Genomic DNA, 26,661 nt, shown 5'->3' on the forward strand with positions numbered 1-26,661 from the left:
CTGCATGCAATAAATCCTGCATTTCTTTACAATCAGGAACTTCTGAGCTTGCAAACATTTTCTGTTTTAACTGAGCCATTAAATATTGTTGGTACTTAAGCATGTGAAACTGGCAATTTAAAGCTCTTACTGCTAAAGTTGCAGAAGTGTATACTTTCTTCCCCCATCTATCCAAAGCTCTGGAATCTCTGTCAGAGGGTACTGGATTTTTTGCAATGGAAGCCTTAACCCTTTTTGGACCCCGGGAAATAGTTTCTGGATCAGCAGAAGGGTTTTTATAAAGAAACTTGTGAGAGTCAGGGACTCTATAATACCTATCTGGATTGTCTGGTGCAGGGGGCAAAGAATCAGGAGATAAGCTGGATTCTGAGAACACATCATCCACAATACAGGTGGAATAGCCAGGGGCCTGTGCTGAGGCAATAAAAGGAAATCCCTGAGCCTTTTCTTGGATTCTGAGTAATCCTGACTTTCCCAGTGGAAATGCTCCCTCATGGTATGTAAAGTTTCCCCAAAAGAATAATCCTCAGGAGGAGAGGCTGAAGGGATAGATTCTTCAGCATCAGAGTCCTCATAGGGGGGTAGAGAGTATCCCTGGTCTGAAGAGGAATCAGAGGAAATGGAAACCTGATCAGAGGAATCATAGTCTGTATCCTGCCTAGGTCTTTTCTCAGGAGGGGGAGGGGAACCCCTGATTAGAGTAATGAGGTCTTTGGCCATTTTGAACATCTGTTTCTTAGGCATGGAGGACTGTCCAGGAGAATGCTGTACTTGTTTCTTTGTCTTTAATGGTACTTTTGTCTTTGCTGTTGTTTTAATGGTAAGTTGTGAAGGTCTGAAAACATCCTCAGAAGCCGATGCCTGCTCAGTGGCTCCGGACCCATCTGAGGGATTAGTTTCCAGAGGCCCAATACCTTGAGTTTCCAGAGGCCTAGTTGTCTCCACGTGGGAGTCGGAGGTGGCCTGTGGCTCTGAGGTAGCGGGTGTCAGGGGCTGCAAAAGCGCCTCACTGAGAACCGGCGAATGGCCTAGAAGAGGTTTCGTCGTTGGTTTTGGACCTCGGATGCCTGTCTTTATCCTTGTCCTTCTGTTTTTTCAGTATTGCGGTCGTTGGTTGATCCGACGGCATAGTATAATTGAACCTTCGGCCAAAGTAGTGCAAAGCAAAATCAAAACGTCTTTTTATAGTGCATTTGTTAAATCTAACACAAAACCGGCAACTAGTGACATCGTGATCAGGGCCTAGGCATGGAATACAAGAGTGGAAGTCCTTATGAGGTATTTGCTTCCCACAAGAAATACAATTATTAACTTTTTCTGACATCGGTCTGAGGCAAGAAAAAAGATTCCCCAATGGGGTACTTAGCTTTATTGAAGACTTCGGATCTGAAATTCGACTTCGAAAATCTCAGGAGTCGGCCGACCGGCACTTGCGAACTGCTTCTGCTTCAGGCACCGCGCGGCAAGAAAGACTGAAGAAAATGGCGTCGGCTGCATCTTATATACCCCTGGCGCACTGACGTCAGGGAAGAAGCGACAGCAACCGACGCCGGACCAAGACTTTGGAACTCTGGCCGACTACAGGACCGCCTGACGGCAGGATAACCCAAGTGTAATGACTGCAGCAGTGTAACACGATGAACATCCTCAAAAACACGAAAGTTCACATGCCCGACACTTAACAAAAATTTCACTGTTACACACAACACAAGCACACCATCAGCCTAAAAATCTACACTACACCTTACACAAAACTATCTATGCAATAAGTTGGAGGGTGGGTTGTGAGGAAAAGGTGAAAATGGACAACACACATGGAATGTTATGGCAAGAACATAACTTCTTTATGTAGTGATGTCAATTTTCACCTTATCCTCACTGATGGATCAGAGTCCCTAGCATCCTTTACCTTGGGTGGCTCATGGGAGAATATTCATTAGAATCATAAACCCAAATGCAGCTCTACCCCTAGAAACCAAATCCAACTTGTAATGAGTAATAAAAGTATGGTGATTGGTCAATGTGGCTGTCACACAGATACTGTCCACTGAAACTCTGGATTGAAAAGCAGAAGTAGCCATGGCCTAGTAAAATGAGCTTTAGCAGGCCTGGGTAATTATTTATTCTGTGAATGGTAAATGCAAGTAATGCACTGAGAGAGCCATTTGGCTAAAGTCACCTTAGACACAGAAAGACCTTTTCTAGTGTCCGAAAAGGCTACAAATAAGTTGTTCAGTTTTCCTAAAAGCCTTTCTTCTATGAAGATAGAAGCGTAATTGTCTGTGAACATCTAGCAAATGTAAAGAATATTCCCCTTATTTTGAAAACTTGGAAAAAATAGTAGCAATTCAATAGACTGATTTAATGTATTTTCTGACACCACTTTGGGTAAAAAGGAAGAGTTTGCACGGAGGGAGACCCTATCCTTACGAAATATCAAATAAGGTGGTTGAGACAATAAGGCTTGCAGTTCAGAAACTCTTCTAGTGGATGTGACTTCCACTAGGAAAAGGGTCTTTCAAGAAAGAAATTTCAGGTCACAGTGTGCTGCTGGCTGAAATGGGGGGCAAATAATATGCCTTAAAATGAAATTTGAATCCCACAGAGGCAAAGGGTCTTTATACATAGGTTTTAAAAGTATTGTTCCTTTCAAAAATGCTCTGCAGTGTTTGTGAGAAATTAATGAAGATCCGTTTTCACCCAAATGAAAATTTGATATGACCTGCTAGTTAAACCTTAACTGTAGCTGCAGCTGCGCCTTTATTAAAAAGCTGTGCTAAGAAATCCTAAACTCCATGAATAGGAGCAGTAAAGGGGTCTATGCCAAGATTCTTCACCCAACAAACAAAATGTTTCCACTTGCTCCAATAAATTTTATGGGTGGAGGGGTTTGTCAGACAGGGGAAGAAAGAAGGGGCTGCCTGGCTAAGACCAGAACTGGAGCAGCCACGCTGTTGACTTGAATATGGATGAACAATTCCCATTTGATGTGTCAGGAGATCTGGAACTGGGTGAAGAATCCAAGGTTCGTCCAGAAGAGGCCAGAGGAAGGGGAACCAAACCTGTTGAAGCCAGTAGGGTGCAATTAGGATTACTGTCCTCATCAACCGACTGGCTTTTCATAGGAATGATGGGATCAAAGGGGTAAGGGGAAAGGCATATAGAAGTCCCCAGGGCCAATCGTGGAGGAATGTATCTCTCGAGGACTCCCCCAGAGGGAGAATCAAGGGAAAATATTTGCTGCACTTGTTGTTCATAGGTAAAGCAAAAAGGTTGCAGCAAGGCTGGCCCCATCGATGGAAAATCATCTCCACAACTCTTTGATCGAGGGGCCCACTTGTGAGGCATTAGAATAGTCCTGCTCAGTTTGTCTGCTATCATGCAAGACTTCCCCAGAATGTGCACTGCTATCAGAAAATGGCTGGATGAAATTGCCCATTGCCAAACCCTGAGGACTTCTCGACACTGGGGGTAAGATCTGGTTCCCCCCTTTGCTGATGTTAACAGACTACTGACATTTTGTCTGACTGAACTGCAATAGTCCCTTGAGGGAGAGAATCCTGAAATACCTGCAATGCCAGAAGCATCACTCTTATCTCTAGGACATTTATACGCAGATTGGCCTTGATGGGGGACCTGTCTTAGACTATCTTCCCAAGATAATGCCCCTCCCCCAATATGGGAAGCATCCATGGTCACCCTGGCTTTGGGCTGTGGGGAACAAACATTGAGTCACTTGATTGAATGGGAGCCACCAGAGAAGATCCTGCTTGCAAATGCTGGTGAGGTGAATCTTGAAGGAAATGGAAAGCTCCAGAAAGGACCAAATATCAGGATTTGCAAGCAGAAACGAGAGCAATGTGGAAGAAAGATAACGGGATAGTTCCAATTTAAGTAGGAGCAACAGGTCTTATAATACAAAGTCTAGAATCTTATTTAGATATGCTACCAATATATGTAACTCCGTACGAATTACAAAGGAGTCATTATTGCACACATTGTGGATGCTGTGAAGAGCACCAAAGAGTGAAACAATGCTAAATTTCATGAACTTTAATCGTACATTGACGTAGGAGTGGGGTCTATTCCTGTCATGGTATTAGAAACCAAAAAGATTTGGAGAAATTAAAAAGGGACAGACCACTGTACTGACAGGAGCCATTGGAGAATTCTCATATGGTAACATGCTAAGGGAATCAGGACAATTGCTGAAGCCGCAGAACCAAGAGTCTGTAAGACCAAGCGAGCCGGTATGAAGTTAATACTCTGACCAGAGTCCTGACTGTATTCACCCCTGAGAGTGGAAGCTTGGTTACCATCTGATTTGTAATAAGGATTGCACCTATGAACTTGAGATTTTGTGTGGGTTCTAGAGAAGACTTTTCGAGATTTACCATACCACCTAAGAAAGCACAAATCTCTAGAATGTAGTCTCTTGCCAGAATAAAAAGATGCTTGGTGGGGCAGTAATGAGACAGTCATCTAGATATGGAAAAACTCGGAAGCCCTGTTGTTTCAAGTGAGTTGTTACTACTGCCATGCATTTGGTAAACACTCTGGGGTCTGTAGTGAGTCCAAAGGGTAGAGTTCAAAATTGATAGTGACTGGCTCCCAACCAAATGCCTTCTGGACCACCTGTTTATTTTTATGTGACAGTATACATCCTGAAGGTCTATAGAACACAGCAACTGACCTTTTCCAGGAAAGTAAGAATGGACTGAATCATGACCATCTGAAACTTTGCCTTTTTTACTGATTTGTTGAGTTTGCTGAGATCCAGAATAGGTTTCCAGTCCCCCATTTTCTTTGGAACTAAAAATAACTTTGAGTAAGTTTAGGAGTCTATCTGGTCTGGTGGGACTTCTTGGATGACTCTTTTGTCAAGCAGCTTTTCAATTTGAATGGCTACCTGTTCCTGATGACTGTGTGGGATGTCTGGGATCTTTTTGATTATGGGAAGGGTTGGGAAAAAGGGATAAGATTATCCCTGGATATGACGTTCTGTACCCATTTGTCATTTGTGATTGTTAGCCAGGCGTGTAGATGCAGAAACAGTCATTCCCAGATTGCCTCTGGGGCAAAGTAATCGGGCCTCCTTTCAGGAGTGCTGGAAGGGCTTACCAAAAAGTTTCTCTGGAGCCCTAGTTTTGTGGACTCCCTCTGCCACATGGGTGGCTTCTTCCATTATTGTTAACCCCCCTGCCTCTGGAGGAACTCTCACCATGTGTGTTCTAGAAAGAACCCTGTGATTTTATGAACCACATCTTTCCTCTGCCCCTTTGATGCTTAGGGTAGTGTCTTTGAGGTGTGGAAAAACATATGCCCACAGCAGACAGGGTCTTACCTTCCTGTTCACACCTGGTCAGTTTCTCTTTCATTTTAGACCCAAAAAGGGATAAGCCATCAAAAGGGGCACTTACAAAGGGAGACTTAAAAGGTTCTGCAAAGTCGCATCCAGGCCTGCCTCCTCATAGAGATGCTTGAACCCGCTGCCCTGCAAGCTCCATCCGCTACATAGGAGATGAGACGCATGGAAGCATTAGCAATAGAATGTAGGGTGGCGAGCTGAGAAGAAACTCTGTCTCATGACCCCTCAGCTACTGCTCTTTTGAGGGAATCTGAAAGCTCTTTGATCAGATCCCTCTACAACCTCGTAAAGTGAGTGAGGCTATTCAGGGACCATACAGCAAAGGTCTCTGATGAAAAGACGCGCTTCCCATATCTATCCATTGTCCGGGAATCGTTATTAGGAGGATAGATAGTGGAACTAGTCTCACAGAGTTCCTTTTTGGTTGCTGCCACCATGACCATGGCATCCACTGCAACCTCCTTGGCCCAAAACTTTTTGTCTAGAGGGGACGTAATGTATTTATTTGGTCTCAGAGGGGTAGGCTCGAAGGAATCTGGAGTCTCCCATGCCTTCTTACAAATTAATTCAAAAAGTTTGTCTGAAGGCAGAGTCACCTAAGAGGAGGAAGGTCAAGAACCAAAGGCCTTCAGGTATATCAACTCTTCTGGAGAAGGCTTGCTGGACTCTCAGCCACCTCTCTGCTTCAATAACTGAAGGATATCTCCAAAGGAGACATCTTCAGGAGGTAACCATGGGTATACTTCTCCTTCATCGAGATTAGTATCAGAGGTGATGGACTCTTCAGGTGAGTCTAAATGCAAGTCCTCTTCCTAGGGACCTTCTCAATGGGATACTCCGTGAGGTGTCGGAAGAAGTAGCGGTACCAGCTGTGGTATCCTGAGGTCTAGGTACTCACTTGTCCTTGTGGAAGAGGTGGCCCAGAAGGAAGACAATCCGGCCAAACAAATGGGGTCTGGAGATCAAAAGAAAACACAGTCAGAGAGGCTGGCAAAGCCATAGCCCTCTTCAGAGCCCTGAGAGAAATCTGCTCCCGAACTGAGCAAGCCTCTGGATCTGACAAAAATGCAGTTGGAGCTGTCACCCCCTCAGCTCCACAAGACAGAATGTATGAAGATGAAGCTGGAGCCATACTCACCTGAACCGAAGCCCCGAGGATCAGGGACCGATCCGAAAGCCTAGGAATTGATATCCGATCCCCTGGAACAGACTGGTGGGAAACTGCTCCAAGGGTCCTCTGATTCTGACAGAGTGGAGGAACTCAAGGCAAACATCTGATCCGAAGGTCCCCTGATCAGATGTCGGACAGATCTTGGCATTTGAATCTCTCAACTCTGAAGCTTGGATGAAGTTGGAGGAGGAACAGTAATCGGGTTAAGAGACTTGGCTGGATCCAAAGCCTGACAGGTCGGATCCGACAAAACTTGGCCAGCGCCGAAGTGCTTAGGAGCTGTTTGAGAGGCTTCTGGTGGATCGAGAAGATAAGGCTGGAGACCTAGGCCTAGATCTGGAGGGGGAAATAATCTCAACTAATGTCAAACTACTTGTCCGATCCGATCTCGTTGGAGCCGTAGGACATAACCACTCTGAAGAATTGTCTGAACCAACCCTAGAAGTACTTGAATCCAAAAGCCCTGACAGATCTGGTAATTTAGGCTTTTTGCTTGATGGCTCCAAGGAATCTTTCACAGTCTGTGTGTGATGTTTTTGAGGTTTGGACTGATTTGTAGACTGAGTGTCCAAATGACCAATGGCTTCAGAAAAAGGAAGTAGACCTTTTAACATCAAATTTTTTTTTATGGTCAACCAAGGCCCTTTGCTTGAAACCATGACAAATGCTACAGTCCTCTGAGATGTAATGCCCCTAAACAATACACACACACAGTGTGTGAATCAATGAGAGGCATTTTCATGCCACATTTTATACATTTCTTAAAGCCCAAAGGTTTGTCTGATTTGTCGGCCACTGTAGACAAAAGAAAAACAAAGACTGCACCAATATATAGTCACACACACATGTTCTACAACAGAGAGAAGAGAATTAGAAAAAATTTAGTTTTTCTTTCTTTTTTTTTTTTTTTTAATTTAGAGAGGAAAGGGGGAAACAACTACCAACAATGGTAGTACAAGATTTAGCAACCGTTAAAAAGGGGAGGTAAGAGGCCTACCAGCTATCGTAGCAAAGATTATCTAAAAAGGTCGTAAAAAGGGGGTAAGGAGACTCAGAACAGGGAAAGATAATGAGATGTAAAACTACAACAAAGAACTGTCAAGAAAAAGGAATTATGACCGTAATGCTATAGAAAACACTTATCTTCAGCCAAGAGCAAAAAGGCGACCAACGTTCTTCGCAAAGAGGCAAACGAGATCTGAGTTAATGTGTAATGCGCATTCTGGGTAAAGGGGAGGTGCCCAAGAGCAAAGTTTGTGACCACAAACTTTAGTAATGGCAGAGTCGGATCTGCGAGTCGGATCCAAACCCATCAGTGAGGATAAGGTGAAAATTAAGAACATCACATGCCAGTACTTCAGTAGGGAACCTTCAGCTTTCATTAATTCCACTAATAACACGGCATGATCAAACAAAGTCGATGGTTCCTGCTCGATCCCCTCCACACATCCTTCAAACGCTTTACTTACTTACACTCTATCAAATCTTGACCAGGTGTGATGTCTACCCAAGTAAAATGTATAACTTCCAAGCTTATCTCATCCCTTTTTGATTTCCAAGATATCCTTCCATTCTACAACTTACAAATAACCTTTTAAAATTTTGACTTCCTTACAGACCTATCTTTTTTTGTGCACATTTTCTGCAGCTCTCCTAACTCTTAACTACATTCCAATCACCTGTCACTAAGCATGGAACTTTTTTGAAATGCAGTTATTTTTTGCTAGGATTCTCCTCCTGTAAGTCATTGTGCTTCTTGGAGGAACATGGCTGACCCTCTGCTCACATAAATTTCCATTAACTGCATATATTCATTTTTTTATCACTTGTCACCTCTCCTACTTGTAACAAAAAAAAAAATCTGTTCACTAACCATACTACACTCCACTGTCTTTTTTTTGTTCCCATGATGAACTAGCTACTAGTTTACAACCGCTTCTAATTTTGCATCTCTGGTCAAATGCATTACTTGTAAAGCCACTACTTGACATACTTTATTACTTTTCTCTCTCTTTTAATCTGGTTTACTATTTCATTAACTTTCCAACTGGTTTTCCTTGTTTTACTTCATATATTTCTCATTTTTTTTTTGTTTACTCTTGCAATTTCTGCCTGTCTACCCCATTTATTTCACTGCTCAGCCTCTTAAGTTTTGCATTTTACCACTTTTGACTTGGAAAAATAATTCCCCCCCCATTGTCTGACCCAGATCCTTCTCGTCTGCCCGTACTGTTATCCCTCTTTCATACTTCCTATCATATTCCTATCAAGGTTTGTGCTTACATAGTCACCCCCCATAATCAACAATTGTAATTAGCTTCACTAACAAAAACTGAACTTATTTATAGCATATGCTTCCTGTATTGGGTTCAGTATCGCCCGGTTCCCAACAGCTCTCTGCTACTACCCTTTTCCTGCCACAGTGGGACAGATAGTATTGCACCTTGGAATGAATAGCCTGACTATCCTCCCACACCTGCCTGCACAGTTCCCATTCAAAAGTTAATCCTCATCATGGTGCTGCATAACTTACAACCTAAAGCTACATGTTATAGCATATTATAACAGTAAGTCCCAAACATGCAAAAATGGAATTGGATTTATTAATATTCACCAACATAACATTTAGTGTTTTCAAATACAAATATCCTAAAACATAACAAAATAGAAAAACTCATGCTTTTTGCTTATAGGCAGCAGGGGATTTAATATCCTTTACGAGGGCACTGGAACCCACTTGAGTTTCATTTTAAAATTGGTTATCATCCTTGAGTTAGACAGTCTGATCTTAGTTTCTTACCAAGGTTTTTCTTATTATCTCAGACCACAGTAAATGCACTTCAACTCCCCACTGGGGGGCTCAGTTTGATGTTTGTCCATTTCAGAAGCAATACAGCTATTTCCTTCTGAATTACAATCCCAGGTGGATAAACAGATGGTGAAGACACTCTGTGTTAGCTTAAACAGGAGGCAGCCTGTACTGAACCACTGCTTAATCAGGTGCGGGAATCAGTAACAAGAATGCACTGAAAGCTGAATGATGGACTCCCAAGATATTGGGATGCTCACTAAATGCAGGACATGTCCATAACAGGCTTGTGTACCTCAATGGGCAGCCACTAAAGTAAATTCTCCAAAGGGTATACACCTCCACCAGTACATTCAAATCCAACCAAAGAGCACTGTATGTCTAATGTCCCAAAGGATCCACTTTTCAATTGGACATAGGAGAGGTAACCATGGACAACCTCCACTCTCGCCAGTAAGGCTAACAATGTAAGGGAGAGACAGGAGATAGGATGGTACTTTCAGGATCCTAATATTACCACAAACCCTTCACCGAATTGAGAGTCTCTTCAAAGAAAATCAGTCATCAATGTGTTCTAACAAAGGAGAGGTGTCCTTCAAACCCTGAGACTTACCACCAATGATATTTTCATGGGAATGCTTCTTGTATATCAACAGCAAAATAACACAGCAAGTTTGATCCTTCACTAGCCAACAAGAAGCTTGCAGGTCACATGTTTAGTGGACTTCAGCAGAGACGGTCTTGGGCAATGCACGACACTGAGCTCCCTTACCTCATCCCTTCTCTTTGACCCAGCTCTATGACCATAGAAGGAATTCATCCTGTTAACTTCAATACCAGCTAACTTCAGGATGTGCTACCCATTGAGTTACGAGAGAGGTCTCAAGTGCCTTATGCATTTTTCTTATGGTAACTGTGTTAAACACTTGGCACTTCTGGCACTACTCCTTGATGTTCCCTATCCCAGGCAGTAATGACAAAGCTAAAGCAGGTACTGGCTGAAGGAGCACAAACATTTCAGTTATCTTGGCAGTGGAAGTAGAGAAGTCGCTTAGGAAGAATTCCACCAAATACTAAGAACAAATACCAGCAACTAGGATAAATGGCTCGTCAGGAAACAATATACAACTTATACAAATAACGAACTAACGACCCAAAACACGGCCAGGTTAATAACTTTATTTGGTAAGCGCTTTCATGGGTGTGGTGTTAATCCTGCTTCTTCAGACTAACACAATAAATAAAAAAAACGTAATATCTCTAGTTAAAACTTTTTAAAAATTTTACCGCCAATCACCTAACAATGCTAATTAAAAACCACCTACGTCAATGATAAAGTAACCTTTCTAATCAAGCATCTTGTCTTAAAGGCATATATGCTCCTTTTAACTTTCAATTCTTAAAAGATGCATCAAAAACTAACTCTCAACTAACACCAGGCTACCATAAATACCTAATATTGTAACACAAATAATACTCTGTACTTTAAGAACACATATTTTTGCCATAGATATATACGGAAACCTCTATTCCAAAACGGTAGCCTGCAATCACATGTGCAAAATGTTCCTTCCTTCGTAGTGTAGCTATAACATATAGCAACTAATCACTTGCATCCAAAGACTTGCACCAAGAAATTACCACATTTGATTTTTTTATAACTCAAATCAAAAACAGTATGTTAAAGGCGCTAGTTGTTAACTCCTGATTATTCACAAACTACTAGAATACTTGTATAAATATCAAAAGAAATATATTTAAATAAACTTTAGGGGCACATATGCAAAAACAGTTATATGAATTAGATGTGTATGAAAATATAATTCTACCATTTTATAAGATCCTGAACATTATCAGTTTTCATTAGTGCAATAACTAATATAATGCGCTTTCTTCAACTAAACTTAAACAGGGCATGTGCAAAATGTTCTCAACCACCGCTAACTGCTAGTATCAATAGCTATGTATATGTTAAGGCAGCTGTTATGCACCTGTTAAATCCAAATTATACCAATATTCAACTACAATAAAATAAATAACTATGCAAATATATATATATATATATATATATATATACACACACTAGCTGTACCCAGCCACGCATTGCTGTGGCTCAGTCTGGTTAAATGGAAAATAAAGAAAAGAGAAAGCGCACATTTCTAATATGTTTAATTTCACAATGCTTGTGGGTATACAATATTTTTTGTTGTAACATTGTCTGTGCAGATATAGAGATTGTCTGGTTTACCGACTCTAGAACACGCAACATATAATTGTCCATGTGAGAAGCAATCCGTGTGTAGATCTAAACCGCAGAATTCTAAAGATTGGCCCTGAGCTTTGTTGACGGTGATTGCAAACGCCAATCGAATTTGGAATTGCAATCTCTTAAATTGAAATGGCATATCCGTTGGAATCATAGGAATGCAAGGAATGAGGACATCTTCACCTTTGAAAGGTCCTGTCAAGATTGTTGCTTCTATGACGCTGCTCATTAATTTTTTTACTGCAAGCCACGTGCCGTTGCAAAGCTTTGGCTGGTTGATATTTCACAACATGATAATTGGCAAGCTGATTTTCAATTGCAGTACATGCGGTGGCATCCCTGGCAGATCTTGAGTGAATTCAAAAATTCTGTTGGATAATTAACCGCTTCATCTGCTTCCACAGCAGTGTTGACGGACTTGTATGTGACTGCCTCACTTTGAATGTTAGACTGAATAATATTAAGTTCGTAGACGTCTTTGTTCTTGGCCGCAAGAATAGCTTGTTCAGTCAGCCAATCGTGATTCTTATAATTGGTTTGAATATTGGGAAATACTTTTTCAACCAATTCTTCTTTTGACGTCACTAAATTGCAGAAGTTATGAGGCAATGAAATTCGTCCTGAGGTCAGATCAACCGGCACCTTTCCGTTCCCAATTTCCAGCAATTGATGTGAGAATATCTCAGCTGATCGATCGTTTTGCGGCTGGACACGCATATTTGTAGTTAATTTTAACGTCTTTATGTGTCGCCATAGAGTAGAGTATTTCAGGCAAGCATTTATTTTGTCCGCTGGTGTCGATCGAGGAGAACGAAGCAGATCTGAAGCAGGTCTGAAGCTGCAGAACGCAATCGCCATGCTCGCAACCGTGCATCCTCAAGTCTGGCTGCACGTCGCTCTGCTGATTCCTTGGCAAGTATTTGAACCATTCTTTGTCTGTTTCGCTGGTTCGCTGATGCCCGTTCTTCCACAGTTTGATTTGCAATTACTCGTCGTACTGCTTCCGCTCCGCGAGTACGACGACCTAAGTTTGATCTTCTGCGAGGCATTACTTGGATGAACTAAAGCAGATCGATTGCACTGAAAAAGTACGAAGAAGGTTATAACAAAAACATATAAAATTTCATATTTGCATACAAATATATAGAATCCATAGTAGGTATATGAAAATGCGCGTATTCGAATGCAACATGTGACATCTACATAATAGTAGGTATATAAAAACACGCGCGTATTCGAATGCAACATTGTGTGAAAATTTCAAAGCAATCGGTGAAGAACTTTCAAAGATTTTGAACAAACGAACATTTACATTGTTTTATATATATATATATATATATATATATATATATATATATATATATATATATAGAAATACAACAAAATAATCACGTTTATATAAAAGTAAACAAAATCAAAGACTGTATGAGCCAATATACCTATTTATAATCAATATATTTATCAAATATAAGGTTGTAGATTAAATGCGTTTTAAATATATTAAAAATAGATAAAAAAATATATAAAAACCCTATTCTGAAAAATAACATTAATGGAAATGAAAGAAAAAATATAACAAATACAAGCTGAAGTGCTTCTTGGTTTGTTTGTGTCTTTCGGCTTTTCCCGGTTAGGGTTCGCCACAGCGGAACTCCGGTCCGCTAATGATTGGCAGTAGAGTCTTACGTGCTGGCTTGCCGGGCCTAACGCACAACCTTTAAAGAAGGAAAGTACAGTTTTGTACCTACCACAAATGTAGATGTCCGATAGGTATGCATCTGCAGTCATCACATATGGGTTGTCCTGCCTCAGGCAGCCCTTAGGTTGGCCGGATTCCAAAGTCTGGATCCGACGTTGGCTGATGTCGCCCTCTCCCCGACGTCAGAGCGCCTGGGGTATAAAAGCGTCAGCCAACGCCATCTTCCTCAGTTTTTCTTGCCCCAGATGCCAGGTGCCCTCTAAGGAAGGCTAAATTTGGAGGAATGCAATAAATTCCAAACATGCACAGAAATATATATATATATATATATATATATATATATATATATATATATATATATATATATATGTATATGTATAAAACAAATGCACCACAATAGATAACCCCAGCAAGCTATGAGAGGGATAAGTACCCAATAAATACCACAGAGGGGAAGGAGGGAGGGTAAACCTGACTGCAGATGCATACCTATCGGACATCTACATTTATGGTAGGTACAAAACTGTACTATGTCCTTCAAGGATGCATCTGCAGTCATCACATATGGGTAGAATACCATAGCCAATCTGGGGGTGGAGGATCTATGTAAAGGATGGTGTAGCTAAAATGCCCTGCAGGACTGCTGTAGCAAAGCCTGCTCTGGATCTGGAATATAAAGGTAAATTGTAATGCTTGGAAAATGTATGCACGGAGCTCCATGTAGCAGCTTCTAAAATGTCCTTGGTAGCCACCCCTCTTAAGAAGGCTGTGGAGGTGGCTGTGGCTCTGGTCGAATGAGGTCTAATGTTAGCTGGCACAGATTTTCCATGAAAGGAGTAACAAAAACGAATGCAATTCCCTATCCATTTTGAAATTGTCTGTTTGGAAATTGCTTTTCCTTGTGCACTAGCAGCATATGCTACAAACAGCTGGTCAGTTTTTCTGTTACTTTTAGTTCTGTCCAAGTAGTAGCGCAACTGTCTGTGTATGTCCAGGATGTGCAGAAGCTTTTCCCCTTTGTTTTGTGGATTTGGAAAGAAGGTAGGCAGGTGAATAGCTTGGTTTAATGAGACCCTGGATTCCACCTTTGGCATGAATGAAGGATTGGTTCTCAAAGAGACTCCTGTCTTGATGAAAGATAAGAAATGGCTGCACTGCCATGAGGGCCTGTAACTCAGATACTCTTCTTGCTGAGGTTATGACCAGAAGGAAAGCAGTCTTCCAGGACAGGAACTGTAGTTCTGCAGATGCTGCTGGTTCAAAGGGAGGCAGTGTTAGTTTTTCCAACACGAAGTTAAGGTCCCAAGTAGGCACTGGTGGATTCCTTGGGGGATTAATGTTTTTAATTCCTCTTAGAAACTGTCTTAGGAGAGGATGAGAGAAGACAGGTGGATCAGTATTGTACTCTGCTGAAATTGCTGAAGCAAGAATTTTAATGGAAGAGTAAGACAGGCCATTGTGGAGCATTTCTGCCAAATATTCCAGGATATGTGCCATGTTCATAACTGTTGCATCCAGGCCCTTTGAGGTGCTCCAGGTGTGAAATCTTTTCCATTTTGCTGAGTATGCCTTTCTTGTGGAAGGCCTGCGAGCTTCCATGATGATATCCTTCACTCTCTTGGATAGCTTATCCTGGTGAAGAGTCAAGGTATTTTCCAGGCAGCTAGCTGTAATGTTTTCAGGATGGAATGCAGAGTTTTGTAATTGTGCTGTGTCAGGAGAAGCGGCCATTGTGGAAGAAGCCACGGTTTCGTCCGTGACATGCTCTTTAGCAATGGGTACCAGTGCTGTCTTGGCCAGTCCAGAGCTATCAGAATCACTCTTGGCTGCTCTGCCCTGATCTTCAGTAAGACCTTGGTCATTAATGGAAGAGGTGGGAATGCATACACTGTTAGAGTTCTCCAGCTGAAAGAGAGGGCGTCCACTTTCCATGCTTGTGGGTGGTATGTCCTTGAGCAGAATTTCTCCAGCTGATGATTGTGTGGGGAGGCAAAGAGGTCTATGTCCGGTCTCCCCCATGATTGTGTTATCTGATGGAAGATGTCTGGGTGCAGCATCCATTCGTGTGCATCCATGATGTTCCTGCTTAAGCTGTCCGCCAGTATATTGTCCTTTCCTGGCACAAACTGGGATTGCAGCTGTATATTGAGTGTCAAGGAAAGTTCCCATAGATTCATTGCCAGTCTGCAAAGAGGGTAGGAATGGGTGCCTCCTTGCTTGTTTATGTACCACATAACTGTACTGTTGTCCGTCCTTATTAGCAGGTGGCCTTGATGTAGAAATAACTTGAAGGCCTCAATTGCATGTATCACTGCCAGCATTTCCTTTTGGTTTATGTGCATGCGTAGCTCTTTTTGTGACCATAGTCCTTGAATGCACCTTCCCTCCATGTGCGCTCCCCATCCGTGGTCTGAAGCGTCCATTGTAATGGTTTGGCTGGCTATTGGTTTGCTGAAGGGCAGACGCCTGTTTGACTGGCTTGCTTGAGCCCACCACAGAAATTCCCTTTGAAGGCATGGGATGAGTGGTATCAAAGTCTCCAAGCTGTGACTGTGCTGAGTCCATAAACTCCTTAGGTACCATTGTAGTTTCCTCATATGTAGCCTTGCTTGAGGAATCAGAAGAATGCAAGAAGCCATGTAACCCAGGGCCTGCAGGATTTTCCTTGCAGTCAGCTGAGTTTGTCTTGACAGGTTTTTCAAGTAATCCGGTAGTTGATTTTGTTTTTCTTCTGTGAGGAAAGCCATTTGGGTGGTTGTGTCTAGATTCGCACCCAGAAAAGTTATTCTTTGGGATTGTACAAGTCTTGACTTCTTGACTTGTACCAAAATTTGTTGGCCGTCAGCTTGTATAAGGCAGTCGTCCAGATACGGGTATATTTGCATCCCCTGAAGTCTGCAGTGTGCAATTACTGAAGCCAGGCATTTCGTGAATACTCTGGGCGCAGTAGATAAGCCAAAGGGCAATGCTGAGAATTGATAATGCTCTGAACCTGCAAGAAATCTGAGGTGTCTTCTGCAGCTTTGTCTGATAGGGACATGCAGGTATGCCTCCTTGAGGTCCAGAGTTACCAGCCAAGTCCCCTTGCCCAGCATGGGAAGGAGTTGCTGTAGAGTCAGCATTTTGAATTTTGGCACAATGAGATAAGTATTTAGTGCGGACAAGTCGAGAATATGCCTCCATTGCTTTTCTTTTCTTGGAACAAGGAAGAGGCTGGAATAAAATCCTTGGCCTTGTTCTGAGAGAGGAACCTTTTCTATTGCTTTCATTTGCATTAAGTTGGAGATTTGTTTCAAAGCCTCTGCCCTTTGATTTGGTGGCTGGTCTGGCATGCCTTTTCTTTTCGGTAATGTGCGGAAATGGAACCTGTATCCTTTGTCTATTATTTGTAGTGTCCATTTGTCCCTTGTAATAATGTGCCAATTTTCTGAAAATAAGGAAAGCTTTCCACCCAAAGGTGCTTCCAATTGAGCCCTGGTTGGCGGTGTCAAAGTAAAGTCATTGAGTCTGTCCTTGTGCAGCAGTTGTAGGCCCTGCACTACCTCTCTGGTTGGGAGGCTGCCATTGACGTCCTCTGTAGGAGCCTCTAGTTTGCCCTCTACCTCTGGCACGCCTGTTCTTGCCTCTCTGAAATCTCTCTGTGTCTGGAAAGGACCAGTTCTTGGAAGGCCAATTTCTGCTGAATCTTGGTGGTTGGACTTGCATAAAATCTTTGACTGTTTGTACAGATTTTGCCTTTTCTTCAAATTTCTTTAAGACCTCCTGAGCAGTGGAGCCAAATAACTTTTGCTTTTCCAGTGGAGCATCCAGAAGCTTTGCTTTAACATGGTCTGGCAGAGATTGTTCCTTCAGCCAAGCATGCCTACTTATGACTGCACCTGTCATAGCTGACCTACATGAAGCTTCCAAAGCATCATAACCACACTGCAAGAAATGGTTGCTAACCTGTTGAGAGTTATGTACCAGATCCTGAAGTGATTTGCGATCTAGGGGTTCAGGTGAAGACAGTTTTTTATGCAATTCATCTAACAAATACTCTTGGTACTGTATCATATGAAATTGACAGTTTAAAGCCCTCATAGAAAGGGTAGCAGAAGTATACACTTTTTTACCCCATCACTCTAAAGCCCTGGACTCCCTTTCAGAGGGGAGTGGATTTTTAGTAGTGACAGCTGCAACCCCTTTAGGGCCCTGGGAAATAGTTTCTGGGTCAGCAGAGTGGGCCTTGTAAAGGAAAAGATGCAATTCTGGGACCCTGTAATACCTATCGGGTTTGGCAGGAGCCGGAGGGAGAGTGTCAGGGGTTGTGCTATCATCAATGACATTCAAAACAGGGGGAATAGCCAAAGGTCTATGCTGAGGCAAATGCAAGAAGGTCCTTAATCTCTTCCTGGAGTCAGAGAATTCCTGGCCCTGCCATTGGAAATGCTCCCTCATAGTGTGCAGAGTTTCCCCAAAAGACATCTCTTCAGGAGGGGAGGCCGAAGGGATAGATTCCTCTGCATCAGAATCCTCGTAGGTCGAAAAAGCCTCCTCCTGGTAGTCCAAGAGAGCAGAGCCATCAGAGGCCTCATCTGAGGAGAGGGGATCAGAGGGCTCAACCCTGGGCCTTTTTTCTGTAGGAGGTTGAGAGCCCCTGTCCGGATGAGGCTGAGAGCCCCTAATTAATGAAATAAGGTCCTCTGCTAGACTAAGGATCTGAGAACCTGTAGTGGGTCCCTGAGGGATAACCCTGAGAGGCATAGATTTTGAGTGTTTAGCAGCTTTAGCCCTTGAGAATGCCTTAATAGACATGGATGCAGGAGGCCTGGCTGCCCCACGTGCTGGTGTAGTTTTGTCTAAGGGAATGGTGTCAGAAGGTTCCTGGACACCAGATTCCAATGGAGATTCAATAACCGATACAGTAGTGGCCTCTGGGGCCAAGGTTGTCGGCAGTATGGTTTCGGAGGACGGAAGTACCAAGGACTCGGTTTCAGCCGAGACCGAGACACTCGCGGTAGGCCTGGCCGTGGTTTCAGCCGAAACCGCGGACCACGTGTGTCGGTCCTTGTCCTTCCGTTTCTTTATTAAATGTGAAGTCGGAGTCTCCGACGGCATACTGTAAGCAAATCTAGCCCCAAAAAATTCTTCTGCAAACTCCGCCCGACGTCTTAGAGTGCGTCGGTTGAAGGAAGCACAGGCGGAACAGGCCGAGACGTCGTGGTCTGGGCCTAGGCAAGGTAGGCAGTATGAGTGGAAATCCTTATGAGGTATTTGTTTCCCACAAGTTAAGCAATTATTAATTTTATCTGACATCGGCTGAGGCAAGTAAGAGTCCCCAACGGGTACTTAGCTTTTGAAGTCTTCGGTTTAGCTGAATTACAGGAGCTGGCCGACCGGCACTTGCGAACTGCTTCTGCTTCGGGCACCACGCGGCAAGAAAGACTGAGGAACATGGTGTCGGCTGACGCTTTTATACCCCAGGCGCTCTGACGTCGGGGAGAGGGCGACATCAGCCGACGCCGGACCCAGACTTTGGAATCCGGCCGACCGAAGGACTGCCTGAGGCAGGACAACCCATATGTGATGACTGCAGATGCATCCTTGAAGGACATCGCCCATTCACGCATGTCACCACACAGAAGACGCTCTGAGAATCGAACAGGCAACGCCTAACTGTGAGGCGACAACGCTACTGCAGCAACACCACCGCAGTACAGAAGTGCTTCTTGGTCTTTATCAAAAATACAGCACTAGTATAGATACTTGTAAACAATATATGTATATACGTATAATAAATATTCCTTTACAAATGGCTGTATCCATCCCATAAGCAGCAATGAGATAATGCTGTTAAAACAATCATTACGTATTCAATTTTTAATATTGTTTCTAACATCAGCAAGTCTCTGATCCATGTTAACAACTTCAGTGACTAAGAATTATTTAAACATATGGTGTATAGGAGTACCATGTACATGTTTAGCAACAGCATTATTCATATTCATAATCCTAATATTATAGAGATGTTCACAAATTCTATCTTTCATCCGTCTATTAGTTTTTCCTACATAAAAGGAAGAACAATTGATGCAATGAGCTAAATAAATAATATTGATATTATTACATTTAGCGTCTACTTCAAATTTATATTTTCTGTGTGTAACAGGATGTACAAAAAAGCCACTTATGTCTAAATATTCACAATAATTATAATTGCCACATGGGTGTGTATAGCTGTTCTTGTTGTTAGATGGCTTCTCTAGGTAGTCTCTTTAATAGCATAGCATTCTTTTAATAGATTTTTTGTTTTTATATCTAAATGAAGGTTTATTACCTACTGTTTAATTTTCTCATCAGTAGCTAATATACCCCCAGTTTCGATATGTTATCTGAGTAATTGTATTAACATCTTGGGTAAAAAGTAAAATATGTTTGAGCTGCTCATGATGTTTATTAGTGCATGTATCCTGTTCATTCACTTCTTAGTCATGTGAAGTGTAATAAGGTCTAGCCTAGTTTGTCTCAAGGTAACCACTTCTTTTATTATCTCCTTCACTTGTGTTCCATCACATCCCCTTTGTGTAAAATTATCTTTTAGTTTAATTTATCATATAACTTTTTCTCATCTGCATTGAGCCTGGCGGCTCAAATGGCTTGACCTTTTACTATATTGCAAAATGTGTGTGTGGGATGCATGCTCCTCCTATGTAATAAAGTATTACATTGACATGGTTTACGGTACATTTCTGTAAATATACTGCCATCTTTGGTTTTAATAATTAACATCCAAACATTCTACTTCCCCATAAGACCTTTTAATAGCAAATTTGAGAGAACTACTCGTTGTCTGTATATATTTAGCAAATCCTTCAAAGTCCTTAGATGCACCCATCCATATTAAAAACAATGATAATAAAATGGAATAGAAGGACTCTATTGTTCTGATTAAAATATATACTGCTCTTCCCATATAGTCATCACCATGTTGGCGTAGCTACTGGCACAAGATGTACCCAAAGCTATGCCATCTATTTGAAGGTAATACTTCTGTTGAAACACAAATCCATTATATCACTATTTCAATAAACTCAGAAATCAAATTATCTTCTTGTGATCGTGACCACTATGTGTTGTAAGATATGTATTAACTGCTTTAACCCCATCTTCATTGGGTATTACCGTGAATAAAGATCTAACATCCACAGTTACTAATCAAGCATTGTCTCTGCATTCCTTCAGGGAGTTAAGACTATAAAGATCTTGTAAAAACATTTGCATGTCATATAACACATGAATGTTACTGTTTAAATATAGGATATGAATGTTTCTCAATAAAAATAGATTAGGGCACAGTGAGCCAATCTGCTTCTGCTATCGGTCTCACTGGTGTCCCTTTGAGTTTCTATGCATCTTAGGTGTACCCTGTATAATGGGAATAACAGGGTATTCCACTTTTAGATATTCACAAAGGTCAGGAGTAATATATTTCATCAATAACATTTCATTTAAATATTTATCTCTAGCTTGTTTCATCTGATGACTTTCTACTATACTAATTAAGTTGTATGTACTACTCTCTGCCAACATCATTTGCATAGTGATATTATAATAGTCAGTGTCCATGACTACAATAGGTCCCCCCTTGTCTGCTGGTTTAACAGTCATATTAACATCTGTTTGCAAATCTTTCAGTGCCTGTCTTTCCTCTAAAGTGATATTATTCCATCTGCTACCCATTTTATGACTACTAAATGCATCATATATTTCATTAATACACACATCACTAAAGGCTTCCAATAATGGATGCATAACAGGTATAATATGGCTCGTTTTTTTATATACATTATCAGTACCTTGTTCATGGTTGCCATAGTTAATCTTCAGCACAATACTATGAAGGAAAATTTTAAGATCTATAACCGTCTCGACAAAATCTGCAGATTACGTTGGTATATAAGCAAGTCCCTTTTAATACAGACAGTTTATTCCAGACAAAGGATCGTTGATTACTACACCATCAAAAAGATGTGGATGTCAATGTCCACTGTCTTGTACGTATTTCCTCTTCATTTCTGGATTGACTTTGACTCCTGTTGTTCTTCAATAATGTAGTTAAAGGGGTTGCATAATTTTATTGGAATGAAATGTCTTTGGTCTCACAACTGCTTGAGACTGAATTGTGTCACCTCGCTTCTTACATACAGCAAAACGGTGAGAGACCTCAGCATCAGTCTCAGTTTTATCCGACTGTATCTGGTTCACATTTGGAACTGATAGTGATTGTCCCCCAGCCGGAAACGCAGGTATCTCCTGGAGCATCTGTCTATTCTGATGTGATAATATGCATCCTTGAGATCTGCTGACCACATCCATTCGTCCTTGCACAGAAAAGGCAGAATGGACTGAAGAGTGACCATCCTGAACTTTGACTTCTTGATGAACAAATTTAATGCACTGAGGTCCAAAATGGGACGCAAGTCTCTGGTTTTCTTGGGCACCAAAAAGAAGTAAGAGTAAGTTTCAGACCCTCATTGCCCTGTTGGGACCTCCTGGATGGCTCTTTTTTGAAGGAGGTCTCGAACCTCTAGAAGGGCCAACTCCCTTTGGCAAGGTGGAACATCCGGGATAATTTTTGAGCTAGTGGGGGCTTAAAAGGGTATGAAGTAACCCCTGGAGACTATGTTTAACACCCAATGATCTGAGGTAATGCTTGTCCAGGCTAGTGGGTGGAGGGAGAGATGACCCCCGACTGCCTCCAAGGCAGGACAGCCGGGCAGCGTTTTAGGAGTGCTGAGGGTGCTTCTCAGAGAAGGGTTCTAGGCAGCCCTGGTTCTGCGGACCTCCTCTGTTTCTATGGCGGTGTCTGCTGTCAAACCCTCTTCTTCGGTCAGAAGAAGAGGATTCCTGTGGAGCATCCTGGTAGGAAGACGGAGACCTATGATAAGTACAGTTGTGTACACTTACCATAAATGTAGATGCTTGAGTGTATTCACTGTTGCAGTCATCACATTTGGGTTATCCTGCCAGGGTTAGCCCTTAGTCAGCCTGAATACCAGAGGCTTAGTATTTCTGCGTTGGTTGCTGTTGCTCCAGGAGTGACGTCAGGTTGTCAGTGGTATAACATCAGGCAGCCGACGCCATTACATCAGTTTTTCTTGCCCTGTCAGGAGCCCCCCCAAATAGGGAGCTAGGTTATGGTGGAAGAACACCACCAGTAGAAAGTAAATACCAAAAAAATCTGTGTAGGTAGAGAGAGACACAAGAGGGATGGAGGAAGGGAAACCAGGACTGCAACAGTGAATACACTCGAACATCTACATTTATGGTAAGTGTACACAACTATACTATGTTCATCGTGTTTCACTGTTACAGTCATCACATTTGGGTTGATTCCCAAAGCTGAAGAAAAGGGTGGAGGCAGTCAAGAACACTGTGGGCTGGCTACTATGCCCTGCAAGACTGCAGTGGCAAAGCCTGCCCTGGATTTGGGGAAAATAGGCAGGTGGTAATGCTTGGTGAAGGTATGAACAGATGTCCATGTTGCAACCTCCAGGATGTCCCTGGTGGGGACCCCTCTGAGAAAAGCTGCAGAGGTGGAGGTTACCCTGGTGGAATGTGTCCTGACCCCCTTTGGGGGTGGTTTCCCGTGCTGTCTGTAGCAGAAATGGATGCAGTGTGCTATCCATTTGGAGACCATTTGTTTGGATATGGTCTTGCCCTCTGCTCCTGCTGCGAAGCTGACTAGCAGTTGATCAGTTTTTCTAAAAGATTTAGTCCTGTCCAGATAGAATCTGCACTGTCTGTGCACATCTAGAGAGTGCAGAATCCTTTCCCCCTTGTTTTGTGGGTTAGGGAAAAAGGTGGGCAAATCTATGGACTGGTTGAGAGCCACACTGGACACCACTTTAGGCATGAAGGATGAGTTAGTCCTGAGTGAGACTTTATCAACATGGAAAATGATGAAGGGCTCTACAGCCATGAGTGCTTATAGCACTGATACTCTTCTAGTTGAAGTGATGGCCAGAGGCAAGGCTGTCTTCCAAGAAGTTTAGCTCTGCTGAAGCTGCAGGTTCAAAGGGGGGTAGGGTGAGCTTTTCCAACACAAAGTTAAGGTCCCAAGCTGGGGTAGGAGCTCTTCTGGGTGGCTTTAAGTGAGGCATGAATTTTAATAGAAGAGAGGGATAGACCCCTGTGTAGTAGGTCTGCCAGGTAATTCAGGATGAGTGGTAGGGAGGGCTGTGCCATTCGGTTCCCTTAGCCTGGATCCAGGTGCAAAACCTTTTTCACTTGTGAGCATAGGATTTCCTAGTGCTGGGGCATCTGGCCTCACATATGCCATCTAGGATTCTGTTTGCTTAGGCTGGTAGCTTGAGGGGTGGTTAGGGAATAAGCCAGGCTGCCAGGTTCAGGGTCTGCAATTGGGGATGCATGAATTCTCCATTCCCCTGGGTCAGGAGTGCTGGGATCTGAGGTAGGTGCCATGGTGGCAGGGGTGACAGGCTGCACAGCAGTGGGTACCAGTGCTAGTGTGGCCAGTCTGGAACAATCAGGACTGCCCTCGGTTTTTCCTCCCTTATTGTGAGCAGTACCCTTGATATGAGTGGTAGAGGGGGAAATGCATAGACCGAAAGGTTAAACATCCACATCCCACCCCCAAACCCCAGTAAGGAAACCTCCATAAAAAACTTCTCCAAAGTCAACTTCATGCTACTCAAGTCAGAAGTTGAACTTCATGACAGCCATGCAGACGGGATCTGAAAGTTCAACCGCTGAGTCCTACACTAAGGCACTGTACGAGCACATCCGCTCGTGCATGAATCATGCCATCTCAAATAGAACCAAGATGCTCTCCTCCAAAAAAAGGAATCCAATCTGGTGGTCCCCTGCCATAAACAAACTTTAAAAGGAAGAAACTGTTGCAGAAAAGAGGAAAATCCCAGGATGCAAAAAACTCCCTTACCAGCCTCAGTAAAATGCTGAGATCCCTCATAAAATCCTCCAAAACAAGTTATGAAAATAAAATTGCCAAATATTCCAAAGACAACCACAAGGCATTCTATAACTATGTCAAGAATCTAATTTTGCTGTGCTAGCAAATACTAGGTCAGAGAGCATATTGCAGTTTGAAAAGCATCTGTAGTTTCATACAAAACTAAGCTGTACATAAAATAGAATGAAATGTGTTAACCCTATTAGCTTCTAATAAGCACTAAACATATACATTAATACATATTTTTCTAACATCCGTCTTTAGCAATAGTTGTCCTGTATGGAGTATATCCTTGAAGGCTGTCAGGGCAGTCTGTACAGCTAGCATATCTTTTTGATTGATATGAAGATTGATTTGGCTTGCGGGCCACGTGCCCTGAATACATTTTCCGCCGTGTGCCCCCCAGGCATAATCCGATGAATCTGTTGTTAGCGTCTGCCTGGCTGTGGGTAAAGTGAATGGCTGTCCCTTGTTGTGGTGACAGGCCAGTGCCCACCATCAAAACTCTTGTTGCAGGCAGGGAATGAGAGTAATTATTGTTTCCAGGCTGTGGCAATGTTGAGTCCAAACACTTTTTAGATACCATTGTAGCTTCCTCATATGCAGTCTTGCATATGGAATTAGCAGGATGCAGGATGCCATGAAGCCCAAAGCCTGCAGAATTTTTCTTGCAGGTAACTGGGTCTTTGTTACCATCATTTGGAAGTAAAGATAAGCTATCTGGGCAGTTGTATTTAAGCTTGCCTTATCTCTTGAGAGGGCACTAGTTTTGATTTATTTTCCTTTACTGTGTACCCTAGGCATATTAGTAATCTTTTTACAAACGTCAGATGTTTTAGTAGAATGTCTTTGCTCTCTGCTTGAATAAGGCAGTCATCCAAGTAGGGATATATTTGAATTCTTTTTTTGTCTGCAAAATGCAATTACTGGTGCCAGGCATTTTGTGAAGACCCTGGGCACAGTAGATAAGCCAAAGGGCAGTGCAGAGAAATGGTAGTGCATTGAGCCAGCTATGAATCTGAGGTATCTTCTGCAAGATTGTCTGATTGGGACATGCAGTATGCATCTTTGAGGTCCAAAGTAACGAGCAAGCCTTCTTGCCCAGCATGGGCAGAAGTTGCTGCAGTGTCAACATTTTGAATTTTGGAACGTCCAGAAAAGTATTTAGAGTAGACAGGTCCAGTATTGGTCTCCAGACTTTGTCCTTTCTGGGTACCAAGAAAGTCTTGAGTAAAATCCTTGCCCCTGCTCTTGCTGTGGTACTCTCTGAATAACCCTCATGTCCATGAGAGATGAAATTTGCCTTTGTGCCTCTGCCCATTGATAGTGTGGCAGGTCTGGCATACCTTGCCCTTGGGAGGGTGTGAAAGTGGAACCCGTAGCCATGAGAAACAATATTCAGTACCCATTTGTCCTGGGTGATCATGTGCCAATTTTGTGAGAAAAGTGCTAGTTCTCCCCCTAAGGGTGCTGCCAAAAGGTAAGTGCTTGGCATTGGTAGTGGGACGTCATTGAGACTGTTTCCTATATGGTTGTGATTTGTTTTCTCCGCCTTTGGAGGCTGAAGCACCCCATTTTTAGGCCTGTATGAGCCTTGAGGCTGAGATCTGCCTCTATGGCATCTGTATCTGCCTCTTTGTGGCCTGTCTGACACTGGAAAGGACCAATTTTTAGAAGGCCAGTTCCTGCTAATTCTGGGTGGCTGAACCTGTAAGAAATCCTTTACTGTCTGCGTTGATTTTGCTTTATCCTCCATTTTCTTTAACACCTCTTCTGACTTAACACCAAACAAAATATCATGCTGTAATGGAGCATCCAATAATTTTGCTTTAACATGATCAGGCAGACTCTGTTCCTTTAATCAAGCATGCCTTTGAATGACAGAGCCTGTTGGGAGGCTGCCATTGACGTCCTCTGTAGGAGCCTCTAGTTTGCCCTCTACCTCTGGCACGCCTGTTCTTGCCTCTCTGAAATCTCTCTGTGTCTGGAAAGGACCAGTTCTTGGAAGGCCAATTTCTGCTGAATCTTGGTGGTTGGACTTGCATAAAATCTTTGACTGTTTGTACAGATTTTGCCTTTTCTTCAAATTTCTTTAAGACCTCCTGAGCAGTGGAGCCAAATAACTTTTGCTTTTCCAGTGGAGCATCCAGAAGCTTTGCTTTAACATGGTCTGGCAGAGATTGTTCCTTCAGCCAAGCATGCCTACTTATGACTGCACCTGTCATAGCTGACCTACATGAAGCTTCCAAAGCATCATAACCACACTGCAAGAAATGGTTGCTAACCTGTTGAGAGTTATGTACCAGATCCTGAAGTGATTTGCGATCTAGGGGTTCAGGTGAAGACAGTTTTTTATGCAATTCATCTAACAAATAC

At 42.6% G+C, this 26,661-nt stretch overlaps 1 protein-coding gene across 1 annotated transcript in view; it reads right to left on the bottom strand.

Annotated features, from left to right (window-relative positions):
* The window catches only part of LOC122796759 (syndecan binding protein), a 925,087-nt gene that overhangs the window by 372,674 nt on the left and 525,752 nt on the right, over positions 1-26,661 (bottom strand). The window lies entirely within an intron of this gene.

This window comes from Protopterus annectens, chromosome 3.part0 (genome assembly GCF_019279795.1).
Source record: "Protopterus annectens isolate FY-2018-M chromosome 3.part0, PAN1.0, whole genome shotgun sequence".
NCBI lineage: Eukaryota > Metazoa > Chordata > Ceratodontiformes > Protopteridae > Protopterus > Protopterus annectens.